This window comes from Oncorhynchus masou, chromosome 2 (assembly GCF_036934945.1).
Source record: "Oncorhynchus masou masou isolate Uvic2021 chromosome 2, UVic_Omas_1.1, whole genome shotgun sequence".
NCBI lineage: Eukaryota > Metazoa > Chordata > Actinopteri > Salmoniformes > Salmonidae > Oncorhynchus > Oncorhynchus masou.
In genome coordinates, this window is record NC_088213.1 from 48721260 (window position 1) to 48740979 (window position 19720).

At 40.9% G+C, this 19720-nt stretch overlaps 1 protein-coding gene across 1 annotated transcript in view; it reads left to right on the forward strand.

The window, feature by feature from the left end:
• Nucleotides 1-4330: 4330 nt before the first annotated feature.
• The window catches only part of daam2 (dishevelled associated activator of morphogenesis 2), a 223168-nt gene continuing 207778 nt past the window's right edge, over nt 4331-19720 (forward strand). The window contains 1 exon segment of the mRNA XM_064925631.1: nt 4331-4522. The gene's annotated coding sequence lies outside the window, so the exon portion shown is untranslated.

Here is a 19720-nt window from a genome sequence, read left to right on the forward strand (position 1 = left end):
GACTAGACTACACTCAATCATATGACCTACTGAAGAGATCTCCATTATAGACTTAAAGGTTGAGACAGAGTCTGCGTCTCTCACATGAGTAGTCAGACCATTCCATAAAAATGGTGCTCTATAGGAGAAAGTCCTGCCTCCAGCTGTTTGCTTAGAAATTCTAGGGACAATTAGGAGGCTGCGTCTTGTGACTGTAGCATACGTGTAGGTATGTACGGCAGGACCAAATCGGAAAGATAGGTAGGAGCAAGCCCATGTAATGCCTTGTAGGTTAGCAGTAAAACCTTGAAATCAGCCCTTGTGTCGGGAGGCTAGCATTGGAGTAATATGATCAAATTTTTTGTTCTAGTCAGGATTCTAGCAGCCTTATTTAGCACTAACTGAAGTTTATTTAGTGCTTTATCCGGGTAGCAGGAAAGTAGAGCATTGCAGTAGTCAAACCTAGAAGTAACAAAAGCATGGATTAATTTTTCTGCATCATATTTGGACAGAAAGTTTCTGATTTTTGCAATGTTACGTAGATGTCAAAAGAGAGATCAGGGTCCAGAGTAATGCCGAGGTCCTTCACAGTTTTATTTGAGACGACTGTACAACCATCAAGATATTAATTGTCAGATTCAACAGATCTCTTTGTTTCTTGGGACCTAGAATAAGCATCTCTTTTTTGTCCGAGTTTAAAAGTAAAATGTTTGCAGCCATCCACTTCCTTATGTCTGAAACACAGGCTTCCAGCGAGGGCAGTTCTGGGGCTTCACGATGTTTCATTGAAATGTACAGCTGTGTGTCATCCGCATAGCAGTGAAAGTTAACATTATGTTTTCGAATGACATCCCCAAGAGGTAAAATATATAGTGAAAACAATAGTGGTCCTAAAATGGAACCTTGAGGAACACCGGAATTTACAGTTGACTTGTCAGAGGAAAAACCATTCACAGAGACAAATTGCTATCTTTCAGACAGATAAGATCTAAACCAGGCCAGAACTTGTCCGTGTATACCAATCTCTCCAAAAGAATGTGGTGATCGATGGTATCAAAAGCAGCACTAAGGTCTAGGAGGACGAGGACAGATGCAGAGCCTCAGTCTGACGCCATTAAAAGGTCCTTTACCACCTTCACAAGTGCAGTCTCAGTGCTATGATGTGGTCTAAAACCAGACTGAAGCATTTAGTATACATTGTTTGTCTTCAGGAAGGCAGTGAGTTGCTGCGGAACAGTTTTTTCAAAAATTTTAGAGAGGAATGGAAGATTTGATTTTGGCCGATAGTTTTTTATATTTTCTGGGTCAAGGTTTGGCTTTTTCAAGAGAGGCTTTATTACTGCCACTTTTAGTGAGTTTGGTAGACATCCGGTGGATAGAGAGCCGTTTATTATGTTCAACATAGGAGGGCCAAGCACAGGAAGCAGCTCTTTCAGTAGTTTAGGTGGAATAGGGTCCAGTATTCAGCTTGAAGGTTTTCGGCCATGATTATTTTCATCATTGTGTTGAGAGATATAGTACTAAAACACTTGAGTGCCTCCCTTGATCCTAGGTCCTGGCAGAGTTGTGCAGAGTCAGGACAACTGAACTTTGGAGGAATACGCAGATTTAAAGAGGAGTCCGTAATTTTCTTTCAAATGATCATGAAAGCCATCCTCTCTTGGGGAATGCTGCTTTTTAGTTAGCTTTGCGACAGTATCAAAAATACATTTCAGATTGTTCTTATTTTCCTCAATTAAGTTGGAAAAATAGGATAATCGAGTAGCAGTGAGGGCTCTTCGATAATGCACGGTACTGTCTTTCCAAGCTCGTCGGAAGACTGCTATTTTGGTGTGGCACCATTTCCGTTCCAATTTTCTGGAAGATTGCTTCAGAGCTCGGGTATTTTCTGCATACCATGGAGCTAGTTTCTTATGACAAATGTTTTTAGTTTTCAGGGGTGCAACTGCATCTAGGGTATTGCGCAAGGTTAAATTGAGTTACTCAGTTAGGTGATCAAACTGATTTTTGTCCTCTGACGTCCATGAGTAGGCAGATGGAGTCTGGAAGGGCATCAAGGAATCTTTGGGTTGTCTGAGAAGTTATAGCACAACTTTTGATGCTCCTTGGTTGGGGTCTGAGCAGATTATTTGTTGCGATTGCAAACGTAATAAAATGGTGGTCCGATAGTCCAGGGTTATGAGGAAAAACATTAAGATCCACAACATTTATTCCATGGGACAAAACTAGGTCCAGAGTATGACTGTGGCAGTGAGTAGGTCCAGAGACATGTTGGACAAAACCCACAGAGTTGATGATGGCTCCGAAAGCCTTTTGGAGTGGGTCTGTGGACTTTTCCATGTGAATATTAAAGTCACCAAAAATTTGAATATTATCTGCTATGACTACAAGGTCCAATAGGAATTCAGGGAACTCAGTGAGGAATGCTGTATATGGCCCAGGAGGCCTGTAAACAGTAGCTATAAGAAGTGATTGGGTAGGCCGCATAGATTTCATGACTAGAAGCTCAAAAGACGAAAACGTCTGGGTTTTTTTTGTAATTTGAAATTTGCTATCGTACTCAAACCCAGGTCCAGCGATGATCAACTCAGTGCTGTAGCGGTTATGCCAAGAGATCCGAACATCTTGACGAGGTCGCTTAAGTCAGGTTGCCGATGGGATGCAGGTCAGAAAAGTCACCATCGTCTCTCCCAGAGCCAATGCAGTTGAACATTCCGAGAGCTACCCTTTTTACTCCATAGCCGTTGCTATGTGATAATTAACACTTCTGCGTTCGGCTGTTAATTTCTGATAGTTTTCTAAACCTATGTAGATGTCCAGTGAAAGCAGATATGCAATTTGTTGACTCTACAACACAGTAAAGACTTGGATCCACGTTTTCCCAAACGCTAATCAATAAAAACATTTGTTAAATATGCCGCTCTATTTTGCTTGTTTTCAGTGGGTCTTTTCATAGGAAACTGTTGGAGGCGGTCTTGTATTGTTACATCAACAACATTTCAAGAATAAAGTTCTATATGGGCACTAACATGGCAGCCGCTTGTTATTGCCCTAACTCTCTATATTCTGTGTATAGCTTTGCTCTCTCCCATCTTTATCAGTATCAGAGAAGAAGGGGATAAACAAGAGGGTCCACGCCCATCAAAATGTGTCCACAATAAGCAGACCGATAAGCAGACCGCCTGCCTCCTCACCTTTGGGAGGACTCCCATAGTTATGGTGGAGACAAGACCATCTTGTCAATATATATGCTACAGTATCTCTGTCAGTCGTGAGTCACCTCCTAGGTATTTGTCTTGTCCAGATGACATCATAGTTAAAACATACCTATATTTTCACCACAGAATCATGTAAAAAAAAGTGTCCATTCATATTTTTTTTGCCATTCAGCTCATGAGTTTGCAATACCTCCCATTCCACTCATCGCTATCCACTGTAAATTCTTCCATTTCCCATTAATGAATAGACCTTTTGCACACATTTCTTTACCCCTCCCACCACCACCACCCTCACCCCATACCCAGCCAGTCTCTCTATCGAAGAGAATATTATCATTTCAATTTCAAGATGAAATTTATGTTAGGGGAGCTGGGTCAACATGTGCACAGAATTCACAATTAATGACGGATTATGAGCCACGAGGCCGCAAGAAGATCAAAACGCAGTGGCCATAGCATTTCTTCATATTTCAGAGGATTATATTCTCAGGATGTTGCTAAGCAGCAGCCTGGGCATGGTACCTTGTCTTAATAGTGTTTAACAAATCCTTATTCACTGTGACTCTGCAATGCCCTGTAATGTTCAGTGTGGCAACGGATAGAGATTTTGCCACATGGTTTTTAACAGAGATGACTGCATGAAAAAACGCACACTATGTCTGCCTTTGTGCTGTATGCAGCCAATTCGAAAATAGTTGACTTGAGTTGAACTGTTGACAAACAAAAACGGACAATAATTGGTGAACGCTTGGTGAATGCGCATAGGCCTATAATTTAATCATAGCCTTATAGACGACCACAGGATGATATTTGAATGTAACTGTAACTGCAGGTCACACCAACATATAGACAGGGATAGACAAAATGTTACACTTTATCAATACATAATAGATGGACATTTGAACAACTATCAACAAACTGTTATCGGTTATATGCAGCCCAACCCAATTACGTTTGACTACTACCACACACACACGCGGTCAGTGGTAGTATCCCACCCAAACAGTAACACTGTTTACAGGGCATCAGCTGTGTAATAATAGTATACAAGAGCGGTACCTTTAAGAGGGTGTGAGTAGGAGGGATGATGGTCATGTTTGGACTGATTTCTACTTCTCTGCTCGTTTACACAAACCGGTCACATTCGCTGTGAGTGTAGCGTGCGGATGAACGGTCTGCGGGAGAGCGAGGGAGGCGACTTAAACCTACCAAGTAGGCATCGTTCTTCATTGGCTTTAACCTGTCTGTGTGCTTGTATCTTTTGATGGTTACAACTTCAAGGGATTATTATCGAACGACACGTTTCCCTGAAATGAAACCAGTCGGTAAGTCACAAATGTATGTTTTATTTGCTGATAATGGTAAGGATAATTTGGAGCGCTCTCCCCTTTTGGTTTTCATAGATTCAATGGCCAGTGCCAGAGAAGATCTGGCACATCTACCACAATTTTACTAAATAGCGAAGTGGAGGTCTATTGGACATGTCATGGCACTGATACTTTGTAGATCAATGTTTTGTGCGTGTATCCAAATGTAAGTTGCATAATTTAATTGTATGTGGCTATAGTATATGCGGTTTCAGGTATCTAATCTATTAAATACTTCCACTCATGATGGCTACTATGAAACCTAGATATGCAAATTTGGCCAATAAAAATATTATGAGAGATCATTGCTTTCTGTGGAGCAGTTTATCTGCAGTGTAAAACATTTGTTTCACGATAACACACATCAAAGGGCAATTCGTAGGCTATGTATTTAGCCTAATCGAAAAGCACCACCATTACCTACCAAAATACTGTATGGGAACACCAGCTGGAAGGTAAATCGTTAAATGCTTAATGTCGTTTTGCTCACGAACATGCATAGCTGGCGTTATGTGCTTCAGCTGGGATGGTTTAGCAAATGGTTTTGGAAGACAATTTTTGCTAAAAATGACATCAGGCTTTATCTGTCCATGTCCATTGTTGGGCTACTATACATTGTGATTGTGCAGGCCAGTTTAATTTAATCGGCGTATGTTTTCTGTTTTTTGACTACAATTATATTGCTGTGTATGTTCAGTGGGCTAAACTGCGATGACTTTTGTCATTCCCGTCGCTACAGATGGAGGGCACTGTCTGACCTCAACATTTCTGTGGAAAATACAGTATCATAATCTGGTCAGCGGTCTATCCATACCTTTTCTTAAATCTTGCTGTACAATTAGGCTTGTGAAACATTTCGGGTGTGTTTTACACAACCAATTTGTCAAAATGTCTCCCTTGTAAAGAATAAAACTGTGCTCCAGCTTCGAATCTAAAGGCATGCTTTTGTCGTGCAGCGGCTTATGATAGAGAAATTAACATTACATTCTCTGGCAACTGCTCTGGTGGACATTCCTGCAGTCAGCATGGCAATTACACACTTCCTCAACTTGAAACATCTGTTGCATTGTGTTGTGACGACTGCACAGTTTATTGGCCCCAGCACACAGTTCACCTGTGTAATGATCATGCTGTTTAATCAGTTTCTTGATATGCCACACCTAGCAGGGAGATTGTCTTGGCAAAGGAGAAATGCTTACTAACACGGAACCCAAACCGGCTGCACGCGTGCGCTATCGTGCATACATTATTTTGTCACCCCCACACCAAACGCGATCATGACACGCAGGTTAAAATGTCAAAACAAACTCTGAACCAATGACATTAATTTGGGGAGAGGTCGAAAAGCATTAAACTTGTATGGCAATTTAGCTACTTAGCTTGCACTTGATAGCTAATTTGATCTATTTAGCTAGCTTGCTGTTGCTAGCTAATTTGTCCTGGGATATAAACATTGAGTTGTTTTACCTGAAATGCACAAGGTCTTCTACTCGGACAATTAATCCACACATAAAATGGCCAACCAAATCATTTCTAGTCATCTCTCCTCATTCCAGGCTTTTTCATCTTTGAACTTATATGGTGATTGGCATCTACACTTACCACGACAACCGGCAAAACATTTTAGTCTTTCAATCACCCACGTGGGTTTAACCAATGAGGAGATGGCACGTGGGTACCTGCTTTTATAAACCAATGAGGAGATGGGAGAGGCAGGACTTTCAGTGCGATCTGCGTCAGAAATAGGAATGGCTTCTATTTTAGCCCTTGGTGTCCTAGACGCTCGCAAGCAGTGTGGGTGCAATAATTGAATAACATGGATTTCTACATTTATTTTGTGAGGCTCGCGCACCAATGTGTCCGGTCTGGTCAGCATGTAACAGATGTAAACAAATTTGTGCAACAATTTGAAAGAAATTAGCTTTGTGCGTATGGCAAATTTATGGGATCTTTTATTTCAGCTCATGAAACCAACACTTGACATGTTGCTTTGTATTTTGGTTTAGTATACATTTTAAGTTAAAGATTAGCTTTTGTCTGAAGCTGAAAAATACCATAAATCCAAAAACTAAGTACTGTAGCTTTTATTGATGTACTGTACTTCAACAACAGATGTACTCACATTGGATGGGTTGATTATTATGATCCAAACCTTCTAAGAGCATAATACATACTCTTAGAGTAGGTTTACCCCATTAACTTCTTGCGTCGAGCAATCCCGTATCCGGGAGCGTAATCATAGCCTCAAGCTCATTAGCATAACGCAACGTTAACTATTCAATAAATCGCAAATTAAATAAATATATTGGCTCACACGCTTAGCCTTTTGTTAACAACACTGTCATCTCAGATTTTCAAAATATGCTTTTCAACCATAGCTACACAAGCATTTGTGTAAGAGTATTGATAGCTAGCATAGCATTAAGCTTAGCATTCAGCAGGCAACATTTTCACAAAAACAAGAAAAGCATTCAAATAAAATCATTTACCTTTGAAGAACTTCAGATGTTTTCAATGAGGAGACTCTGTTAGATAGCAAATGTTCAGTTTTTCAAAAAAGATTATTTGTGTAGGAGAAATCGCTCCGTTTTGTTCACGTTTGGCTAAGAAACCCCCCCCGAAAATTCAGTCATTACAACGCCAAACTTTTTTCCACATTAACTCCATAATATCGACAAACATGGCCAACGTTGTTTAGAATCAATCCTCAAGGTGTTTTTCACATATCTATTCGATGATAAATCATTCGTGGCAGTTGTGTTTCTCCTCTGAAGAAAATGGAAACATGCACGCAGCTGGAGATTACGCAATAATTTCGACGGAGGACACCAAGCGGGCACCTGGTAAATGTAGTCTCTTATGGTCAATCTTCCAATGATATGCCTACAAATACGTCACAATGCTGCAGACACCTTGGGGAAACGACAGAAAGTGTAGGCTCATTCCTGGCGCATTCACAGCCGTATAAGGAGACATTGGAACACAGCGCATTCAAAATCTGGGGCACTTCCTGTATGAAATTTCATCTTGGTTTCGCCTGTAGCATTAGTTCTGTGGCACTCACAGACAATATCTTTTCAGTTTTGGAAACATCAGTGTTTTCTTTCCAAAGCTGTCAATTTATATGCATTGTCGAGCATCGTTTCGTGACAAAATATCTTGTTTAAAACGGGAACGTTTTTTTTTTTATCCAAAAATTAAAAGAGCGCCCCCTATATCAAAAGTTTAAGTACTTGGTAATGTAAAAACATGTTTTCAGGTAGGACGCATGCAATCTGGGAAGCTGTTCAATGTTCCTAATCTTGATATATGTGACTCACCACCTGGATTCGGGCCTTATGTAGTAAAATGTGGAATTGTGTTTTTTTACATTGGATAAAAGTAGAGGCTCAGCTACAAAATGGTATATCATGCACTGCATTTCTTAGGAATAATGTTAAAGTAATTCTGCCTCTATGGCTGATTTGTTACCTATGGATAACAGGAAAACAGCCTAACCAGCTCTGCTGGCAACAATTTCATTACGCTTTTTTGCAGGCGTTTACTGACACTGGCCATATTCAATGGGTGTTGTACACTTTAGCTTAAGACATGTAGCTAGCTAGGTAAACAATGAACCTAGCTAGGCAAACAACGTGTAAGATCACACACGTACCGTTAGCTAACGAGCCAGCTAGTTAAACAACAATGAACACAGTGCCAAATCATGTCATTACTACCCTGCAGTCATATTCTGGAAGCTAACTAACCAGGTTCAATGTTAGCTAGCTAACATTAGGCTCTAATTAGAAAAACAAATGGTTCTGGGATACGAATAATATCAGCTCGGGAGCCAGCCAGTTTACTTTAGCTAGCTCGCAAAAGTACACTTTAGCTTGAAATGAAACCACTTTGTCAAAATTAGAAACATGTAATATCGGAAAGTCTAGCATTAGCTAGCTACATTATCTTACCTGTATACATCATCATGCATGTTGGATGCGTCTCCCTGTCACTGATTGCATACTTGCCCTTAATTTGAAGATGTAATCCGGAGACATGTCCCTCTCTTTAGCTATCATACTCTAATTCCACTTATTTCAAAACTTGATCCTCCAGAAAATGGAGAGCAACACTTACGCAGCTCCACTACACAATGCGTTTAAAAAAAGCTACGTTCGAAAGGATTACCAACAGACAGACCAACTCAAATGGACAGAAGCCCTCTATGGCAGACCAATCCGAACTCCTCTCTCAGCATGTCCAGCCCACTCGTCTCAGCCAATCATGGCTAGTGGGAAGGTCGCTGTCTTTCTGTGGCTTAACCAACAAGGCACACAATTGTATTCACATTTAGACTGCATACACGTTTATTATTAAGGCAATTGAACTAAGCTCATGAGACTTGTTATATTGACTCTTTTTAAATACTGTAACTTATTGTCTGGAGTATAGCGCACCTATCTTGCACTGCCATAACCTAAAATATAAGGTTGCATTACTCCATTGTTTATAATAGGAACATAAACCATGTATAGCTTCAAAAGTAGGGTTAAGGAATGGTTTCAAGGACTATAATTAATTTTGGCTGGAGATTTTCCAGTCCTCTTGCTTTTTAGTCCAAGAAAACCTCCCCATAATGTGTAAATGGATGCAATGTGATGTCTTACTTTAAACACGTTTACGTTACCATCTAAAGCTTATTTCCTGCGTTTTTACACCATCTAATATGCTGTCTCTATTTAGAACAAAAAGTAAGGAAAAATGCCTACAGACATCAAGCTAGGTAAGATGTCATTATTGAATATGTTTAAGTGGTAAGACAGATCTCGATCAAAGGTAATTCAATAATATTGTGTTGCACCTGTAACCAATAGCCTAACAAATGAACAACTCTTGACAATCAGGTCTTTGTATTTCTTTTCTTCATCAAGACATCCCCCCCCCCCCCGAACAGTCCATTCAAAACTCAACTCTCTCCCAACACAACTTCTTTCCCAGTTTCCACCTTAAAACAGTTGTATTCACAAGGGAAAGGTTTGGGAACCAATACACCTACACTGAAAATATACATTAACACACAAACTGCAAATCCTCCATATAATTCAACTCAGAGGCCTAATAGTACTGTGGAGCTCTTTACTTGCACACAATATTTGGGTAGCCCCGTCCTGCCCCTCAACCCAACACACCCCACTCAGCTTTAGAATCTTAGTTAAAGATTATTGGTTTTGGGTGTTAGGTCAAGGCCAGAGTGACAACCCACAGGACGACAAACCCCCAGGCCCAGGACTGAATAGCCCAGCAGCTAGGGATTGCCTAAATGGGCATGTTTTTAATACAGGTTCCTTTAGCCGTACTGTGTTCCATATAAGGCATCCACACTAGAGGTCGACTGATTATGATTTTTCAACGCCGATACCGATTATTGGAGGACCAAAAAAAGCCGATACCGATTAATCAACAATTTTTTTCATAATTTGTAAAAACATTTTTTTTACACATAAATGAAAATACATTTATTTGTAATAAGAACAATTGCAACAGTACTGAATGAACACTTATTTTAACTTAATATAATACATCAATAAAAATCAATTCAGCTAAGTGTATCATGTGCCATGTAAAAAAGCTAATGTTTAAGTTCCTTGCTCAGTACATGATAACATATGAAAGTTGGTGGTTCCTTTTAACATGAGACTTCAATATTCCAAGGTAAGAGGTTTAAGGTACTCCAAGTCTCAGAGCGAGTGATGTTTGAAATGCTATTAGCGCACACCCCGCTAACTAGCTAGCCATTTCAAATCGGTTACACCAGCCATTAGGCTAATAGGCTTGAAGTCATAAACAGCGCTGTGCTTGCGAAGAGCTGCTGGCAAAACGCACAAAAGTGCTGTTTGAATGAATGCTTACGAGCCTGCTGCTGCCTACCATCGCTCAGTCAGACTGCTCTATCAATCATAGACTTAGTTATAACATAATAACACACAGAAATATGAGCCTTTGGTCATTAATATGGTCGAATCCGGAAACTATCATTTCGAAAACAAAATGTTTTATTTCAGTAAAATACCGAACGGTTCCGTATTTATCTAACGGGTCGCATCCCAAAGTCTAAATATTCTTGTTACATTGCACAACCTTCAATGTTATGTCATAATTATGGCAAGTTAGTTCGCAATGAGCAAGGCTGACTGACAAACTGACTGACAAACTGTTGCATATACCTTGACTCTGCGTGCAATGAACGCAAGAAAAGTGACACAATTTCACCTGGTTAATATTGCCTGCTAACCTGGATTTCTTTAAGCTAAATATGCAGGTTTAAAAATATATACTTCTGTGTATTGATTTTAAGAAGGGCATTGGTGTTTATGGTTAGGTACAGTCGTCCAACGATTGTGCTTTTTTCGCAAATGCGCTTTTGTTAAATCATCCCCCAGCGTTGCATCGATTATAGGCAACGCAGGACACGCTAGTTAAACTAGTAATATCATCAACCATGTGTAGTTATAACTAGTGATTATGATTGTTTTTTTATAAGAAGTTTAATTCTAGCTAGCAACTTACCTTTTGCTTCTACTGCATTCGCGTAACAGGCAGTCTTCTTGTGGAGTACAACGAGAGGCAGGTGATTATAGCGTTGAACTAGTTAACTGTAAGGTTGCAAGATTGAATCCCCAGAGCTGACAAGGTGAACATTTGTCGTTCTGCCCCTGGACAAGGCAGTTAACCCACCGTTCCTAGGCCGTCATTGAAAATAGGAATGTGTTCTTAACTGACTTGCCGAGTTAAATATAGGTATAAAAAATCTGCGCCCAAAAATACCGATGCGGGGCGAAAATTAGAAGGCTGCACAAAGAACGGTAAGTCATAGCTAATGTAGCCGACAGCTATATATAATTTATAACGTTACTAGTGTAGCATGTAGGCTAACGTAACATTAAATAAATGAGCCTCCACAGTCAGTGTGGGAACGTGATTATTGCAGTCAAGATTGAGCTACAACTGGCTAGGTAGTTGTAAAACAATGACTTGGTCTCACCTCTGGAATGATGTTAATTTATACATTTTTGATTTTATTCTTGTATAATATATGGTTCAATAATTGAAATGCCCATTATTCCCAGACTAACTTTATGCTTAACATGCTGTCCTGTAGCTACTGTTGTTCAACCCATTTCAAGATGGAACTTTGTATCGTTCACTGATATTGTTCATATACTTATAAATTCACCTGAGCTCTGTAGAATGGTCTTCCCTGGCTGTCTGAATCTACTGGGACCCCTGTCACCATCTGATATTGCTAAGACATGAGTGTAGTGTAGTGCACAGTCAGTACACAAGAGGGCTGCATTCCCGCAAGATGCCTCCGGGAACTACAGGTCCCAACGGAGATCATTACTGCGCAGTCAGCATTTTTCATTATGTGGGGGCAGGAGCAGGTGTTCAGGCAGACGTCTTTAAGATTAAAATATTTTTGTTGTCCCACAGTTCATCCTCTTTCTGCTTTTGTATGCGTTAGCCTACCTATTGTTTTGAAAGCACATTTTTCGCATTATTCACACAGAATTAGATGCTTCAACTTCAGTGGCATCAATTTTTTTTTTCATATGAGTAATGTAAGATATGTAAACATTATTAAAGTGCCATTATTTAGAGTGCATTGTGTAAAGTGACTAGTGATCTATTTATTAAAGTGGCCAGTGATTGGCTCTCAATGTAGGCAGCAGCCTCTGAGTTAGTGACTGCTGTCAAGCAGTCTGATGGTGTTGATGGAAGCTGTTTTTCAGTCTCTAGTTCATAGTTCAAATGATCCTGTATGTGTAGTTTCATTGAAATAGAGTAGGCTGCCTCCATGGGTGGAGAATCACGTGGCAGTTCATTTGAATGACATTAACTTTTAATATGATTAGACTGTAGTTTTACTACAGTGTCTGTAAATATATGTTGATAATGGAAAGAAGTGGAGGGCGCTCAACCAACGTGAGCCGAAGTGCAATTAAAAAATGTAAATATGATTGAAAAGGCACAACGCGCACAGGTTAGGCTATGGTGAGCAAGTGTTTAGATGACCCATTTAGTCTCTGCCTGCAAGTCGTCCTCCTAAAAGTTAGGCTATATCCTATAGGCCTATGCAAGTCTCGCTGTTTTTTTTCTGCTTTAAGTTCAGTAGCCATACCTGCGAGATCGGGTGCACTTGTGGTCTCAATTAAATAGAGTAGGCTATAGCCTACGACTGGGCGGAGAAGCACGGGGCGGATATCTTTCCAAGGAAATGTACTTCTTAAATAGATTAGACTATAGTTTACTACATTGCCTAGAAATAAATATTGATCACCCATATTTCTCCAGTTGAAAAATCTGACTCCTAAAAGGTAGGCTATAAAAAAATGGCTCAAGAGTGCAAGTCTGTCCAACTCTGCTTTCTTCAAATTACTTACAGCATATTGGCTGATATGAGGACATGCTGTATTTCTCACTTTGACTGAGACTATAGTTTGTCATCTTAATTTTGGCCGTCTTTTTCGTTTTCTACAACAAAAATGATATATTAGCCTGTTGGCCCCCATGTATCGAATTAGTTGTAAAATATTGTTTTGAGTTACATCAACACCTTTCTTGAATATTCAAACGGAAGGAAGTGTTTCTAATCTTTCTCTGTGATTGGAGTGTCACTGTTGAAAATGAGGTAATTTCAAGTGCCAATTGGAGAATGCTAATATTTCAAACATGACAATTTTTTTATTACAGTTTAATAGACCAATTTGATTGGGTACTTGGCATACCTTTATCCATTCCAGGTCGTTAGTGCTTGATAGACGTGATAAACTATTTAATCAAACTCAATATCTGGCAATGTAATCTTACCTCACCTGTTCGCTGGGATTTCTTTGCTAGTAGTTGGGGCCTTATGGATGAAAGGATTGGTGCGGGTTATCACATTTTTAATCAGACTAACCCTTTGGGTGTAGGTGTTTTGAGAGATTTGGAAATGTAATGCTGTTGAAGGAATTTGTGTAAATGTGAAATGCACATACTTTTACAAGCATCAAGAGGCCAGCATTGAAACCAGAGCTCACCATGTTTGAGTCAACAATGAATGAATTAGTAGGAAAGTCACAGGCCTGAATGCAACAGTGTGTGCATTTGAAGGACTGTATTTATGGTCAAATTCGGCAAGATTTTAATACACAGAAAATTTCTTCAATTACAGCTTTTCAGTGAGTTACGTTTAGCACAAAGTCACTCTTGATTTGTTTTTGAGTTGAATTCAAGCCTCTTCAAGCACATTTGTGTGTTTAATATTTGTGTCCTCTTTTGATGACACATGCTCGTTCGGCTAACTGTATGTGTTGGATAGAGTGGATGAAAAACATGTCTGGCATCCAAGAATAGCAGGATATGACTGGCTGGGCTAAGGTCTTCTCATCTTGGCCATGTCCCAGAGTAGTGCAGACTGCAAGGGGCTTTTTGGCAATGGGGCAGAGGTGTGTGTGCGTGATGAATGGAAATCAAGGGCTGTGTGCAGAAACCACTTCATTGTTCCCTGGATGGCGTGGGGTTTGCTTGCTCTACCGGGCCAGATGTTGTGGTTGACAAGGGCTCCTGCCAGTCGCGGGGTAAGGTGAGAAGCTGGGCTAGCTGTATGGGCGGACAAGCAGAGGGTACTTAGAGGAGTGAGTTCTAGCAGCTGCTGTGTAGACTCCTATGCACACACCCACTGCTATCAATACAGTACACGCATGATCACAACTACACATGTGCTCTAGAATGGGCCAAAGGGATACACCTCAAATGTGCACCCACACAAGGAAGGCTTATCAAAACAACACTGACACATTGTTAGCATTTGTTAGCATTATCACTCAGTCCTTGCATTCCTACTGTGAAAACACATGGTCTTACAAATCAAATTGTATATTTGTCACATGCTTTGTAAACAACAGGTGTAGACTACCATTGAAATGCTTACCCTTCACAAAAATGCAGAGAGAGAATTTAAATAATCGTAAAGTAATAAATGCATAATAAGTAACAATAACTTGGCTATATACACTAGGTACAATTACAGAGTGATGTGCAGGGGTATGAGGTAATTGATGTACATATAACTATGAATAAAGTGACTTGGCAACAGGATAGATAAATGGTAGCAGTAGAGTATGTGAGACAAGAGTTAGTGCTAAAAGGGTCAATGCAGTTACAGTTGAAGTCGGAGGTTTACATACACTTAGGTTGGAGTCATTAAAACTTGTTTTTCAACCACTCCACACGTTTCTTGTTAACAAGCTATAGTTTTGGCAAGTCGGTTAAGACATCGACTTTGCATGACACAAGTTTTTCCAACAATTGTTTACAGACAGATTATTTCACTTTTATCCACTGTATCACAATTCCAGTGGGTCAGAAGTTTACATTCACTAAGTTGACTGTGCCTTTAAACAGCTTGGAAAATTCCAGACAATTATGTCATGGCTTTAGAAGCTTCTCATAGGCTAATTTACATAACTTGAGTCAATTGGAGGTGTACCTGTGGATGTATTTCAAGGCCTACATTGAAACTCATGGGGAAATCAAAATCAATCAGCCAAGACCTCAGAAAAAATTGTAGACCTCCAAGTCTGGTTCATCCTTGGGAGCAATTTCCAAATGCCTGAAGGTACCACGTTCATCTGTACAAACAATAGTACGCAAGTATAAACACCATGGGACCACGCAGCCTTCATACCGCTCAGGAAGGAGATGAGTTCTGTCTCCTAGAGAGCAACTTACTTTTGTGGGAAGTGGAAACAACAGCAAAGGACCTTGTGAAGATGCTGGCGGAAACGGGTACAAAAGTATCTATATACACAGTAAAACGAGTCCTTAAACGACACAACCTGAAAGGCCGCTCAGCAAGAAAGAAGCCACTGCTCCAACACCAGCATTAAAAAGACAGACTATGGATTGCAATTGCACATGGAGACAAAGATTGTACTTTTTGGAGAAGTGTCCTCTTGTCTGATGAAACAAAAATAGAACTGTTTGGGCATAATGACCATTGTTTATGTTTGAAGGAAAAAGTGGGAGTCTTGCAAGCCAAAGAACTCCATTCCAACCGTGATTCACAGGGATGGCAGCATCATGTGGTGGGGGTGCTTTGCTGCAGGAGGGACTGGTGCCCTTCACAAAATAGATGACCTCATGAGGTAGGAAAAGTATGTGGATATATTGTGGATATATTGAAGCAACATCTCAAGACATCAGTCAGGAAGTTAAAGCTTGGTCGCAAATGGGTCTTCCAAATGGACAATGACCCCAAGTATACTTCCAAAGTTGTGGCAAAATGGCTTAAAGACAACAATGTCAATGTAATGGAGTGGCCACCACAAAGCCCTGACCTCCATCCTATAGAAAATTTGTGGGGAGAACAGAGAAAGCGTGTGAGCAAGGAGCCCTACAGACTGACTCAGTTACACCAGCTATGTTTGAAGGAATGGGTCAAAATTTACCCAACTTATTGTGGGAAGCTTGTGGAAGGCTACCTGAAACGTTTGTCTTAAACAATTTAAACATGGGTCAATGTTACCAAGTATTAATATAGTGTATGTAAACTTCTGACCCACTGGGAATGTGATGAAATAAATTAAAGCTGAAATTATTTTTTCTCTTGACAGTTCACTTCCTTTTAAATTAAAGTGGTGATCCTAACTGACCAAAGAAGAGGAATTTTTACTCTTATTAAATGTCAGGAATTGTGAAAATGAGTTTACATACACCTTAGCCAAATACATTGACTCTTCCGACTTAACCAAATAGCTACAGGGTAACTACAGTTGAACTATTTGGCAGTCTTATAGCTTGGGGGTCTAAGTTTTTTTTTTCAGCCTCCTATTGGTTTCAGACTTGGTGCATCGGTACCACTTGCCGTGTGGTAGCGGAGAGTATAGTCTATGACTTGGGTGGCTGGAGCCTGACCCTTTTTTTTGAGCTTTCTTGGAAAGCGCCTGGAATAGCAGACCTGGATGGTAGGGAGCTTGCCCCAAGGGAAGTGCTGAGCTGTACGTGCTACCCTCTGTAATGCCTTGCAGTCAGATGCCAAGCAATTGCCATACCAAGCGGTGATGCAGCCAGTCAAGATGCTCTCATTGGTGTAGCTGTAGAACTTTTTAAGGATCTGAGGGCCCATGCCAAAACCTTTCAGCCTCCTGAGGGGGTAGAGGCATTGTCATGCCTTCTTCATTGCTGTTGGTGTGTGTGGACCATGATAGATCCTTAGTGATGTTGGATACTGAGGAACTTGAAGCTCTCGATCCGCTCCACTACTCTCCCGTCGATGTGAATAGGGGCTCGCTCGGCCCTCCATTTCCTATTGTCCACGATCATCTCCTTTTGTCTTGCTGACTTTGAGGGAGAGGATGTTGTCCTGGCACCACACTGCCAGGTGTCTGAAGACCTCCCTATAGGCGATCTCATCGTCGGTGATCAGGCCTACCACCGTTGTATCGTCAGCAAACTTAATGATGGTGTTGGAGTCGTGCACGCCCACACTGTCATGGGTGAACATGGAGTACTGGAGGATCTGCATGGCAGATGTGGTGTTGCCTACCCAGCAGTATACAACCCTGCATCCCACTGATGGCTTGCCTCTGAAGCTAAGCAGGTTCTGCTGGAAGAGTTGTTGGAGGTTCTGTAGGAGGCACTCTTTCCTCTGGTCAACAAAATATCCCAATGACCTAGGGCAGTGATTGGTGATATTGCTATTTTGTAGGGTGCCATCTGTCAGATGGGATGTTAAATGGGTGTCCTGGCTCTGCATGTCCACAGTTGTGGGTAAACAGAGTTCAGCAGGGGACTAAGCACGCACCCCTGAGGGACACCAGTGTTGAGGGTCAGCGTGGCAGATGTTGTCTATCCTCACCACCTGGGGATGGCCCGTTAGGAAGTCCAGGATCCAGTTGCAGAGGTGCTCAATCCCAGGGTTCTTAGCTTAGTGATGAGCTTTGAGGACACAATGGTGTTGATGTGATCTGTGACCAGCTTTTCAAAGCATTTCATGGCTACAGATGTGAGTGCTGTGGTGCGTTTGTAATTTAGACAGGATACCTGGGCATTCTTGGACACAGGGACTACTATGGTCTGCTTGAAACATGGATCAGGGAGAGGTTGAAAATGTCAGTGAAGATTCTTATATCAGTTACGGTAATGAAATGAAGCACAAGTTCGCAGCAGCTGGGTTTCCTTATTTATTCTCCGCTAGCACACAGCATACACAAGACCTCTCACCAGTCTCTGTTAGTGTGGGTTTTTCCAACCAACTCTTTCATTGTGCAGCAGGCAGGCAGCATGCTGGGTTACTGTATGGAAAGCAGCAGCAGCCTCTGTCTTGCATGGAGCGAAGGGTTGCATCCCAAGTGGCACATTATTCCCTAATGAAGTGCACTACTTTTGACCAGGGCCCGTTAGTAGTGCACTATATAGGGCAAGGCTCTTGAACCCTGTTCCTGGAGAGCTACTGCCCTGTAGGTTTTTGCTCCAATGCTAATCTAGCGTACCTGACATAATTAGCTGGTTGATAAGCTGAATCAGTTTAGTGAGAACTGGGGTTGGATTGAAAACCTACAGGAGGGTAGCTCTCGAGGAACAGGGTTGGAGAGCCCCGATGTCGCTAATAGGGTGACATTTGGGACAACCTAGGAGTTTGGGATTAATTAGCTGTGGTACAGTACTTTACTGTATATAGTACCCTCGTACCTAGCTGGCTAGCATTACTACCAGATGTTTTAAGTCAAACTTTCACTTTCCCTTATGCTTATGTTCTTTGGGCCTCTTAAAACCTCTTAAGGATCTGACCCTTTTCAATTTTCACCTAAAATGACATACCCAAATCTAACTGCATGTAGCTCAGGACCTGAAGCAAGGATATGCATATTCTTGATACCATTTGAAGGGAAACACTTTGAAGTTTGTAGAGATGTGAAATTAATGTAGGAAAATAGAACACATTAGATCTAGTAAAAGATAATAAAAAGTGAAAAAAAAAATGTTTTGTGCCATCTTTAAAATGCAAGAGACAGGCCATAATGTATTAGTCCAGCCCATGCACAATTTAGATTTTGGCCACTAGATGGCAGCAGTGTATGTGCAACGTTTTAGACTGATCCAATGAACCATTGCAGATCTGTTCAAAATGTTATCAAGATTGCCCAAATGTGCCAAATTGGTTTATTAATACATTTTCAAGTTCATAACTGAACTCTCCTCAAACAATAGCATGGTATTATTTCACTAATAGCTACTGTAAATTAGACAGTGCAGTTATATTAACAAGAATTTAAGCTTTCTGCCCATATCATATGTCTATGTTCTGGGATTTTTTTCTTCTTTTTTTTACTTGACTCATGCTAATCACATTAGCCTGCGTTAGCTCAACCGTCCCTGACCCCTTAGCTCAACTCACTACTGTGTGAAACTTAGTTGTTCAGGGGCACTTTTTTTGGGGGGGGGGTCGGGCATTTTAAATGATTTTACTCTTTGAATAATGAGGTTTTTTTTTGTATGTCCCTTTAGTCGAAATGCAAAAAATGACTGTTTCCTGTTTTGATTGGTCAAGAGTCTTCTCCGGGAGTTGACCAGAGCTATCCTCCCGATTTTCTGCTTACAAGCAAAAATTCATACAGGAAGTACCAGTGAAGAGCTCAATACGGAAGTGGCGCTGATCATGGACTTCAGGAAACAGAGGGCTGAACCTGCACCCATCCACATTGATGGGTCTATGGTGGTGTGGGTCAAGAGCTTCAAGTTTCTGTGTCCAGTAAGGAATTAACATGGTCCACACACACCAACACTGTTGTGAATAGGGCATGACAATATATCTTCTCCATCAGGAGGCTGAAAAGATTTGGCATGGGCATTCAGATACTCAATGTACTCCAGCTGCGCCATTGAGAGCACCTTGACTGGCTGCGCCACAGAAGGTGGTGTATACAGCCAGTACATCACTGGGGCCGAGCTCACTGCCATAGAAGACATCTATACCAGGCAGTGTCAGAGAAAGGCCCTAATAATTGTCAGGCTCTAGCCACTCAAGTCAGACTGTTCTCTCTGCTACCAACAGGATCCTGAATTGCGTTGACTATTTTTGCACTAACTCGTCTCATCACATATGCTGCTGCTGTTTTATTATCTATTCTG